Raw genomic sequence first — 13,621 nt, 5'->3', positions numbered from 1 at the left:
ATAGTTGATGATATTGTTATGTATATTCATATAGTTGATGATATTGTTATGTGTATTAATATAGGTGATGATATTGTTATGTGTATTAATATAGTTGATGATATTGTTATGTGTATTCATATAGATGATGATATTGTTATGTGTATTCATATAGTTGATGATATTGTTATGTGTATTCATATAGTTGATGATATTGTTATGTGTATTCATATAGTTGATGATATTGTTATGTGTATTCATATAGTTGATGATATTGTTATGTGTATTCATATAGTTGATGATATTGTTATGTGTATTCATATAGTTGATGATATTGTTATGTGTATTCATATAGTTGATGATATTGTTATGTGTATTCATATAGTTGATGATATTGTTATGTGTATTAATATAGTTGAGGATATTTTTGGTGGACAGTATTATAATAGTCCTACTAATATAAATTAGATGCGTGGGGTGAATTCGTTCTGTGCCCATCTGTGTGCCCCAGGGTGATCGCTCCTACACTATCTAGAATCTAAAAGGTTATTCGGCTGTCCCTGTTGGGTTCCATACAGAACCCTTTCCACAGAGAGTTCTACATGGAAGCCAGAAGGGTTCTACCTGGAACCCAAAAGCGTCTCCTATGGGGACAGCTGGAGGACTCATTTGGAACCCTTTATTCTAAGAGTGTACTGGATCATAGGTACTGTATTTAGACTTGTCTTCTCAAAACAGACAAACAGGCTTAAAACACAACAAGCAACAAACAAACATTTTCTCTTTCTTATCTACTGTTAAATATTTTCACTCAGGAAGGTACGTTGTGTGAAACAGAGACTAATAATATTGTGAAAAGCCTAACAACAAATTACAGTTCCTCAAAACAAGTTGTGTGTGTTCATTAGTGCCCACCGTAGCAAAACGTTTGGCAACAGAAACTGTTTAGTCCACGTTGTACAGCGTTTGGAGTAAACTGTTCACGTAACATTTTAAAACTGTTGTCTGTGGAGTAAACTAATGAATACAACCCAGGTTGTAGCCTACGACTCGGCTGTTGATACCTGATGCTGAAACCTGAACGTAGCCTGAGGGGTATATTACGATGCAAGCTAGACATACTGGTTTTCTAAAGTTAGCCAGCTTCTGTTAGCGTCACGTTCCAGCTCAGGCCTCATCCATAAGAATATACAGAACAGAACAGAAAATATCTCAATGACTTGACATGTTCTGGTTGTGAATTCAGGCTACAAGGTGAGAATCCTGATACTGGGTTAACACTATTTATAATGATACTGGGTTAACCCTATTTATACTGATACTGGGTTAACCCTGTTTATACTGATACTATGTTAACCCTGTTTATACTGATACTGGGTTAACCTGTTTACACTGATACTGGGTTAACACTATTTATACTAATACTGGGTTAACACTATTTATACTGATACTGGGTTAACCCTATTTATACTGATACTGGGTTAACACTATTTATACTGATACTGGGTTAACACTATTTATACTGATACTGGGTTAACCCTATTTATACTGATACTGGGTTAACCCTGTTTACACTGATACTGGGTTAACACTATTGATACTGATACTGGGTTAACACTGTTTATACTGATACTGAGTTAACCCTATTGATACTGATACTGGGTTAACCCTATTTATACTGATACTGGATTAACTCTATTTATACTGATACTGGGTTAACACTATTGATACTGATACTGGGTTAAGCCTATTTATACTGATACTGGGTTAACACTGTTTATACTGATACTGGGTTAACCCTGTTTATACTGATACTGGGTTAACCCTGTTTATACTGATACTGGGTTAACCCTGTTTACACTGATACTGGGTTAACACTGTTTATACTGATACTGGGTTAACCCTATTTATACTGATACTGGGTTAACCCTGTTTACACTGATACTGGGTTAACACTATTGATACTGATACTGGGTTAACCCTATTTATACTGATACTGGGTTAACACTATTTATACTGATACTGGGTTAACACTATTTATACTGATACTGGGTTAACCCTATTTATACTGATACTGGGTTAACCCTGTTTACACTGATACTGGGTTAACACTATTGATACTGATACTGGGTTAACACTGTTTATACTGATACTGAGTTAACCCTATTGATACTGATACTGGGTTAACCCTATTTATACTGATACTGGATTAACTCTATTTATACTGATACTGGGTTAACACTATTGATACTGATACTGGGTTAAGCCTATTTATACTGATACTGGGTTAACACTGTTTATACTGATACTGGGTTAACCCTGTTTATACTGATACTGGGTTAACCCTGTTTATACTGATACTGGGTTAACCCTGTTTACACTGATACTGGGTTAACACTGTTTATACTGATACTGGGTTAACCCTATTTATACTGATACTGGGTTAACCCTGTTTACACTGATACTGGGTTAACACTATTGATACTGATACTGGGTTAACCCTATTTATACTGATACTGGATTAACTCTATTTATACTGATACTGGGTTAACACTATTGATACTGATACTGGGTTAACCCTATTTATACTGATACTGGGTTAACCCTGTTTATACTGATACTGGGTTAACCCTATTTATACTGATACTGGGTTAACACTATTTATACTGATATTGGGTTAACCCTATTTATACTAATACTGGGTTAACCCTATTTATATGGATACTGGGTTAACACTATTTATACTGATACTTGGTTCACCCTACTCATACTGATACTGGGTTAACACTATTTATACTGATACTGGGTTAACCCTATTTATACTGATACTGGGTTAACACTATTTATACTGATACTGGGTTAACACTATTTATACTGATACTGGGTTAACCCTATTTATACTGATACTGGGTTAACCCTATTTATACTGATACTGGGTAAACACTATTTATACTGATACTGGGTTAACACTATTTATACTGATACTGGATTAACCCTATTTATACTGATACTGGGTTAACCCTGTTTATACTGATACTATGTTAACCCTGTTTATACTGATACTGGGTTAACCCTGTTTACACTGATACTGGGTTAACACTATTGATACTGATACTGGGTTAACCCTATTTATACTGATACTGGGTTAACCCTATTTATACTGATACTGGGTTAACACTATTTATACTGATATTGGGTTAACCCTATTTATACTAATACTGGGTTAACCCTATTTATACTGATACTGGGTTAACACTATTTATACTGATACTTGGTTCACCCTACTCATACTGATACTGGGTTAACACTATTTATACTGATACTGGGTTAACCCTATTTATACTGATACTGGGTTAACACTATTTATACTGATACTGGGTTAACACTATTTATACTGATACTGGGTTAACCCTATTTATACTGATACTGGGTTAACCCTATTTATACTGATACTGGGTTAACACTATTTATACTGATACTGGGTTAACCCTGTTTATACTGGTACTGGGTTAACCCTGTTTATACTGATACTGGGTTAACCCTATTTATACTGATACTGGGTTAACCCTGTTAATACTGATACTGGGTTAACCCTATTTATACTGATACTGGGTTAACCCTATTTATACTGATACTGGGTTAACCCTGTTTATACTGATACTGGGTTAACCCTGTTTATACTGATACTGGGTTAACCCTGTTTATACTGATACTGGGTTAACCCTATTTATACTGATACTGGGTTAACACTATTTATACTGATACTGGGTTAACCCTATTTATACTGATACTGGGTTAACCATGTTTATACTAATACTGGGTTAACACTATTTATACTGATACTGGGTAAACACTATTTATACTGATACTGGGTTAACCCTGTTTATACTGATACTGGGTTAACCCTATTTATACTGATACTGGGTTAACACTATTTATACTGATACTGGGTTAACACTATTTATACTGATACTGGGTTAACCCTGTTTATACTGATACTGGGTTAACCCTGTTTATACTGATACTGGGTTAACCCTGTTTATACTGATACTGGGTTAACCCTATTTATACTGATACTGGGTTAACACTATTTATACTGATACTGGGTTAACCCTGTTTATACTGATACTGGGTTAACCCTGTTTATACTGATACTGGGTTAACCCTATTTATACTGATACTGGGTTAACACTATTGGTGCGTAGGGTGTTTTCCTTTTACGCCAGCGACCTGGGTTCACTGCCCTGCCCCGCTGTTTGCTACCATGTTAATGCCATAGGCTGCCCAACATCCATTGAACAAAGCGACACAATACTATGAGGGGAAGTATTTTAGTAAAATATCAGTAAGTGTTGATTTAGAGTTGTTCTTCTGGGTTCAGAGTTGTGAGATAACAGTCCCAGTTTAAATCACCATGACAACCATTTCATTATTTCTCCAGAGCAGCAAGGGAATCTAGAGACTCAACCTTTGTAGAATCACAATAACTTTTATTCACCAAGCACATTTGCATATGTAGGATCTTCATTTGAGCCAGTTTACTACAGCAGGAAAATATTCCTGCAGCAACAGGAAATGTGAATTATAATGTGAATTATAATTAATGGATATTTTTGTTGTGGATGATACATTTTTTGTAAGGAAAACTCAAGTCTGAAATGTCTAAATGGAAATTACAAACTTCAGAAGCCTTTTATACCTCAAATACACTACAAGTTTTACATTTCCTTCATTGCAGGAAAGTTATTCTGCAGTGTGGGGTGATCAAATTAAGATCTTACATCTGTACACAATTGTCCTTGGTGATATGGTGCTGCTAGTGATAGACAACATTTAGAGACAGAATACAGACAGAAGAGTTTACACTAAGTTTCCCTACAACATTATACACAACTAGGTAGAGTGAGCATAGAGCTATAAGAGAATGAACAGTGGATATACACATATACAGTACAGTGACTATACAGTTGATATACAGTACAGTGGCTATACAGTTGATATACAGTACAGTGGATATACAGTTGATATACAGTACAGTGGATATACAGTTGATATATAGTACAGTGACTATACAGTTGATATACAGTACAGTGGATATACAGTTGATAAACAGTATAGTGGATATACAGTTGATATACAGTACAGTGGATATACAGTTGATATACAGTACAGTGGCTATACAGTTGATATACAGTACAACGGCTAAACAATTGATAAACAGTACAGTGGATATACAGTTGATATACAGTACAGTTGATATACAGTTGATATACAGTACAGTTGATATACAGTACAGTGTATATACAGTTGATATACAGTACAGTGGATATACAGTTGATATACAGTACAGTGGATATACAGTTGATATACAGTACAGTGGATATACAGTACAGTGGCTATACAGTTGATATACAGTTGATATACAGTACAGTGGCTATACAGTTGATGTACAGTAGAGTGGCTATACGGTTGATATACAGTACAGTGGCTATACGGTTGATATGCAGTACAGTGGATATACAGTTGATATACAGTACAGTGTATATACAGTTGATATACAGTACAGTGGATATACAGTTGATATACAGTACAGTGTATATACAGTTGATATACAGTACAGTGGATATACAGTTGATATACAGTACAGTAGATATACAGTTGATATACAGTACAGTGGATATACAGTACAGTGGCTATACAGTTGATATACAGTTGATATACAGTACAGTGGCTATACAGTTGATGTACAGTAGAGTGGCTATACGGTTGATATACAGTACAGTGGCTATACGGTTGATATACAGTACAGTGGCTATACAGTTGATGTACAGTAGAGTGGCTATACGGTTGATATACAGTACAGTGGCTATACGGTTGATATACAGTACAGTGGCTATACAGTTGATATACAGTACAGTGGACATACAGTTGATAAACAGTTGATATACAGTACAGTGGATATACAGTTGATATACAGTACAGTGGATATACAGTTGATATACAGTACAGTGGATATACAGTACAGTGGCTATACAGTTGATATACAGTACAGTGGATATACAGTTGATATACAGTACAGTGGATATACAGTACAGTGTATATACAGTACAGTGGCTATACAGTTGATATACAGTACAGTGGATATACAGTTGATATACAGTACAGTGGATATACAGTACAGTGTCTATACAGTTGATATACAGTACAGTGGATATACAGTTGATATACAGTACAGTGGATATACAGTTGATATACAGTACAGGGGCTATACAGTTGATTTACAGTACAGTGGCTATACAGTTGATATACAGTACAGTGGATATACAGTTGATATACAGTACAGGGGCTATACAGTTGATATACAGTACAGTGGCTATACAGTTGATATACGGTACAGTGGCTATACAGTTGATATACAGTACAGTGGATATACAGTTGATAAACAGTTGATATACAGTACAGTGGATATAAAGTTGATATACAGTACAGTGGATATACAGTTGATATACAGTACAGTGGATATACAGTACAGTGGCTATACAGTTGATATACAGTACAGTGAATATACAGTTGATATACAGTACAGTGGATATACAGTACAGTGTATATACAGTACAGTGGCTATACAGTTGATATACAGTACAGTGGATATACAGTTGATATACAGTACAGTGGATATACAGTACAGTGTCTATACAGTGGATATACAGTACAGTGTCTATACAGTTGATATACAGTACAGGGGCTATACAGTTGATATACAGTACAGTGGATATACAGTTGATAAACAGTACAGTGACTATACAGTTGATATACAGTACAGTGGATATACAGTTGATATACAGTACAGTGGATACACAGTACAGTGGCTATACAGTTGATATACAGTACAGTGGATATACAGTTGATATACAGTACAGTGGATATACAGTACAGTGTATATACAGTACAGTGGCTATACAGTTGATATACAGTACATTGGATATACAGTTGATATACAGTACAGTGGATATACAGTACAGTGTCTATACAGTTGATATACAGTACAGTGGATATACAGTTGATATACAGTACAGTGGATATACAGTTGATATACAGTACAGTGGATATACGGTTGATATACAGTACAGTGGCTATACAGTTGATTTACAGTACAGTGGATATACAGTTGATATACAGTACAGTGGCTATACAGTTAATATACAGTACAGTGGATATACAGTTGATATACAGTACAGTGGATATACAGTTGATATACAGTACAGGGGCTATACAGTTGATTTACAGTACAGTGGCTATACAGTTGATATACAGTACAGTGGATATACAGTTGATATACAGTACAGGGGCTATACAGTTGATATACAGTACAGTGGCTATACAGTTGATATACGGTACAGTGGCTATACAGTTGATATACAGTACAGTGGATATACAGTTGATAAACAGTTGATATACAGTACAGTGGATATACAGTTGATATACAGTACAGTGGATATACAGTACAGTGGCTATACAGTTGATATACAGTACAGTGGATATACAGTTGATATACAGTACAGTGGCTATACAGTTAATATACAGTACAGTGGATATACAGTTGATATACAGTACAGTGGATATACAGTTGATATACAGTACAGGGGCTATACAGTTGATTTACAGTACAGTGGCTATACAGTTGATATACAGTACAGTGGATATACAGTTGATATACAGTACAGGGGCTATACAGTTGATATACAGTACAGTGGCTATACAGTTGATATACGGTACAGTGGCTATACAGTTGATATACAGTACAGTGGATATACAGTTGATAAACAGTTGATATACAGTACAGTGGATATACAGTTGATATACAGTACAGTGGATATACAGTACAGTGGCTATACAGTTGTTTACAGTACAGTGGATATACAGTTGATATACAGTACAGTGGATATACAGTACAGTGTATATACAGTACAGTGGCTATACAGTTGATATACAGTACAGTGGCTATACAGTTGATATACAGTACAGTGGATATACAGTTGATATACAGTACAGTGGATATACAGTTGATATACAGTACAGTGGATATACAGTACAGTGTCTATACAGTGGATATACAGTACAGTGTCTATACAGTTGATATACAGTACAGGGGCTATACAGTTGATATACAGTACAGTGGATATACAGTTGATAAACAGTACAGTGACTATACAGTTGATATACAGTACAGTGGATATACAGTTGATATACAGTACAGTGGATATACAGTACAGTGGCTATACAGTTGATATACAGTACAGTGGATATACAGTTGATATACAGTACAGGGGATATACAGTACAGTGTATATACAGTACAGTGGCTATATAGTTGATATACAGTACAGTGGACATACAGTGGATATACAGTTGATATACAGTACAGGGGATATACAGTACAGTGTATATACAGTACAGTGACTATACAGTTGATATACAGTACAGTGGATATACAGTGGCTATACAGTTGATATACAGTACAGTGGATATACAGTACAGTTGATATACAGTTGATATACAGTACAGTGGATATACAGTTGATATACTGTGGATGTCCACATTTACAGTATCAGTATAAATATATCTAAGAGAGATGAACAGAGATATAATGCAGTATAGTTCAGTTATTTAGTGTCCAGTTCTGAGATGGTTGATGTGGTGCAGCGTAGAGTGTAGAGTCCTTTAGTCTCTATGGACCAGATGGACAGTTGGTGAGGGCCACAGCATAGTCCTTTAGTCTCTATGGGCCAGATGGCCAGTTGGTGAGGGCCACAGCATAGTCCTTTAGTCTCTATGGGCCAGATGGCCAGTTGGTGAGGGCCACAGCATAGTCCTTTAGTCTCTATCTCTATGGACCAGATGGCCAGCTGGCGAGGGCCACAGCATAGTCCTTTAGTCTCTATGGGCCAGATGGCCAGTTGGTGAGGGCCACAGCATAGTCCTTTAGTCTCTATCTCTATGGACCAGATGGCCAGCTGGCGAGGGCCACAGCATAGTCCTTTAGTCTCTATGGACCAGGTGGTTAGTTGGTGAGGGCCACAGCATAGTCCTTTAGTCTCTATGGACCAGGTGGCCAGCTGGTGAGGGCCACAGCATAGTCCTTTAGTCTCTATGGGCCAGATGGCCAGTTGGTGAGGGCCACAGCATAGTCCTTTAGTCTCTATGGGCCAGATGGACAGTTGGTGAGGGCCACAGCATAGTCCTTTAGTCTCTATGGGCCAGATGGCCAGTTGGTGAGGGCCACAGCATAGTCCTTTAGTCTCTATGGGCCAGATGGCCAGTTGGTGAGGGCCACAGCATAGTCCTTTAGTCTCTATCTATGGACCAGATGGCCAGCTGGCGAGGGCCACAGCATAGTCCTTTAGTCTCTATGGGCCAGATGGCCAGTTGGTGAGGGCCACAGCATAGTCCTTTAGTCTCTATCTCTATGGACCAGATGGCCAGCTGGCGAGGGCCACAGCATAGTCCTTTAGTCTCTATGGACCAGGTGGTTAGTTGGTGAGGGCCACAGCATAGTCCTTTAGTCTCTATGGACCAGGTGGCCAGCTGGTGAGGGCCACAGCATAGTCCTTTAGTCTCTATGGGCCAGATGGCCAGTTGGTGAGGGCCACAGCATAGTCCTTTAGTCTCTATGGGCCAGATGGCCAGTTGGTGAGAGCCACAGCATAGTCCTTTAGTCTCTATGGGCCAGATGGCCAGTTGGTGAGGGCCACAGCATAGTCCTTTAGTCTCTATGGGCCAGATGGCCAGTTGGTGAGGGCCACAGCATAGTCCTTTAGTCTCTATCTCTATGGACCAGATGGCCAGCTGGCGAGGGCCACAGCATAGTCCTTTAGTCTCTATGGGCCAGATGGCCAGTTGGTGAGGGCCACAGCATAGTCCTTTAGTCTCTATCTCTATGGACCAGATGGCCAGCTGGCGAGGGCCACAGCATAGTCCTTTAGTCTCTATGGACCAGGTGGTTAGTTGGTGAGGGCCACAGCATAGTCCTTTAGTCTCTATGGACCAGGTGGCCAGCTGGTGAGGGCCACAGCATAGTCCTTTAGTCTCTATGGGCCAGATGGCCAGTTGGTGAGGGCCACAGCATAGTCCTTTAGTCTCTATGGGCCAGATGGCCAGTTGGTGAGGGCCACAGCATAGTCCTTTAGTCTCTATCTCTATGGACCAGATGGCCAGCTGGCGAGGGCCACAGCATAGTCCTTTAGTCTCTATGGACCAGGTGGTTAGTTGGTGAGGGCCACAGGATAGTCCTTTAGTCTCTATGGACCAGATGGCCAGCTGGCGAGGGCCACAGCATAGTCCTTTAGTCTCTATGGGCCAGATGGCCAGTTGGTGAGGGCCACAGCATAGTCCTTTAGTCTCTATCTCTATGGACCAGATGGCCAGCTGGCGAGGGCCACAGCATAGTCCTTTAGTCTCTATGGACCAGGTGGTTAGTTGGTGAGGGCCACAGCATAGTCCTTTAGTCTCTATGGACCAGGTGGCCAGCTGGTGAGGGCCACAGCATAGTCCTTTAGTCTCTATGGGCCAGATGGCCAGTTGGTGAGGGCCACAGCATAGTCCTTTAGTCTCTATGGACCAGGTGGCCAGTTGGTGAGGGCCACAGCATAGTGCTTTAGCCTCTATGGGCCAGATGGCCAGTTGGTGAGGGCCACAGCATAGTCCTTTAGTCTCCATGGGCCAGATGGCCAGTTGTTGAGGGCCACAGCATAGTCCTTTAGTCTCCATGGGCCAGATGGCCAGTTGGTGAGGGCCACAGCATAGTCATTTAGTCTCCATGGGCCAGATGGCCAGTTGTTGAGGGCCACAGCATAGTCCTTTAGTCTCCATGGGCCAGATGGCCAGTTGGTGAGGGCCACAGCATAGTCCTTTAGTCTCTATGGACCAGGTGGCCAGTTGGTGAGGGCCACAGCATAGTCTTTTAGTCTCTATGGGCCAGGTGGGCCAGTGGGTGGGGGCCACAGCATAGTCCTTTAGTCTCTATGAGCCTACATATCATAGATATGATACTCTATGAGTACAGATGTAGGATCTTAATATGATCACCCTGTTGCAGGAAAACTAAAACGTGTCGTGTATTTGAGTGTATTTAAGAATTTAAAACGTTTTCTGAAGATGATAAATTACACTTTTCTATTTAAAGCTTGTTCATTAATAATAATCCACGTAATAATTCAAATGACCTGTTGCTGCAGGATTATTCTCCTGCTGTAGCAAACTGGTTCAAATTAAGATCCAACATCTGTAGCAATATACCTCTCTTTAATGTATATGACTACATCAGGATATATATATATACCTCTCTCTAATGTACATGACTCTATCAGGATATATATACCTCTCTCTAATGTATATGACTCTATCAGGATATATATACCTCTCTCTAATGTATATGACTATATCAGGATATATATACCTCTCTCTAATTTATATGGCTCTATCAGGATATATATACCTCTCCCTAATGTACATGACAATATCAGGATATATATACCTCTCTCTAATGTATATGGCTCTATCAGGATATATATACCTCTCTCTAATGTATATGGCTCTATCAGGATATATATACCTCTCTCTAATGTATATGGCTCTATCAGGATATATATACCTCTCTCTAATTTATATGGCTCTATCAGGATATATATACCTCTCTCTAATGTATATGACTATATCAGGATATATATACCTCTCTCTAATGTATATGGCTCTATCAGGATATATATACCTCTCTCTAATGTATATGGCTCTATCAGGATATATATACCTCTCTCTAATGTATATGACTATATCAGGATATATATACCTCTCTCTAATGTATATGACTCTATCAGGATATATATACCTCTCTCTAATGTATATGGCTCTATCAGGATATATACACCTCTCTCTAATGTATATGACTATATCAGGATATATATACCTCTCTAATGTATATGGCTCTATCAGGATATATATACCTCTCTAATGTATATGACTATATCAGTTTTCACTTTTGACCATTTGACATCTTGTATTTACTGTTGTTTAGGCTGGTTGAATCAGTTGTCTATGAAAGCTACTTCATCTGCAAGAAAACAGGCGGCTGCACCAGTGACTGTAAGTTATGTGATTTCCTCATATGAAATTAAAAGTATATTTGTAGCCTACGCAGTTACAAAATGGCTGTTGAAACTGTGACACATATTTCTCGGTAACATTAAATAGATGTGTAGATATGTAGGAAAGATGGGCAGACTCTAGTACTGTAGGTCTTAGGCTACCTACCAACTATTATAAGGTTAGGTCGATGTCAGACATTCAATAGTCAGAGTAGGTTGGAGCTATGATCACTGTTGTTGACAAACCTGATGTTCTCGTTGAACTGATCTGAACAGGTTTAGGCTGGTCATCTATGATATGTAGGTTATATACAGTACATTCTCTGTCCTGCTACTGGTAGGACTATAACATTATGTGAACTGACCTGAACAGGTTTAGACTGGTCATCTATGATATGTAGGTTATATACAGTACATTCTCTGTCCTGCTACTGGTAGGACTATAACGTTATGTGAACTGATCTGAACAGGTTTAGGCTGGTCATCTATGATATGTAGGCTATATACAGTACATTCTCTATCCTGCTACTGGTAGGACTATAACATTATGTGAACTGATCTGAACAGGTTTAGGCTGGTCATCTATGATATGTAGGTTATATACAGTACATTCTCTGTCCTGCTACTGGTAGGCCTATAACATTATGTGAACTGATCTGAACAGGTTTAGGCTGGTCATCTATGATATGTAGGCTATAGCCGAGGTATAGACCTCGATCTGCATATCACTAACAAACTGCTATTATACATTATAACCTAGTCTACTTTACATAATATAACATCTACATATCACTAACAACCCACTACTATACATTATAACCTAGTCTACTTTACATAATATAACATCTACATATCACTAACAACTCACTACTATACATTATAACCTAGTCTACTTTACATAATATAACATCTACATATCACTAACAACCCACTACTATACATTATAACCTAGTCTACTTTACATAATATAACATCTACATATCACTAACAACCCACTACTATACATTATAACCTAGTCTACTTTACATAATATAACATCTACATATCACTAACAACCCACTACTATACATTATAACCTAGTCTACTTTACATAATATAACATCTACATATCACTAACAACCCACTACTATACATTATAACCTAGACTACTTTACATAATATAACATAACATATCACTAACAACCCACTACTATACATTATAACCTAGTCTACTTAACATAATATAACATCTGCATATCACTAACAAACTGCTATTATACATTATAACCTAGTCTACTTTGCATAATATAACATCTACATATCACTAACAACCCACTACTATACATTATAACCTAGTCTACTTTACATAATATAACATCTACATATAACTAACAACCCACTATTATACATTATAACCTAGTCTACTTTACATAATATAACATCTACATATCACTAACAATCCACTACTATACATTATAACCTAGTCTACTTTACATAATATAAAAGACAATAAATAGCCTACTG

General features: G+C 38.0%; 2 pseudogenes; one reads left to right on the top strand and one right to left on the bottom strand.

Moving 5' to 3' along the window:
* The window catches only part of LOC139539829 (NACHT, LRR and PYD domains-containing protein 3-like), a 29,201-nt pseudogene extending 18,507 nt beyond the window's left edge, over positions 1-10,694 (bottom strand).
* Positions 1-13,621, top strand: part of LOC139568113 (NLR family CARD domain-containing protein 3-like) — a 55,110-nt pseudogene that overhangs the window by 709 nt on the left and 40,780 nt on the right.

Source organism: Salvelinus alpinus, chromosome 1, assembly GCF_045679555.1.
Source record: "Salvelinus alpinus chromosome 1, SLU_Salpinus.1, whole genome shotgun sequence".
Taxonomy (NCBI): Eukaryota; Metazoa; Chordata; class Actinopteri; order Salmoniformes; family Salmonidae; genus Salvelinus; species Salvelinus alpinus.
This window is presented reverse-complemented; position numbering and strand designations above follow the sequence as displayed.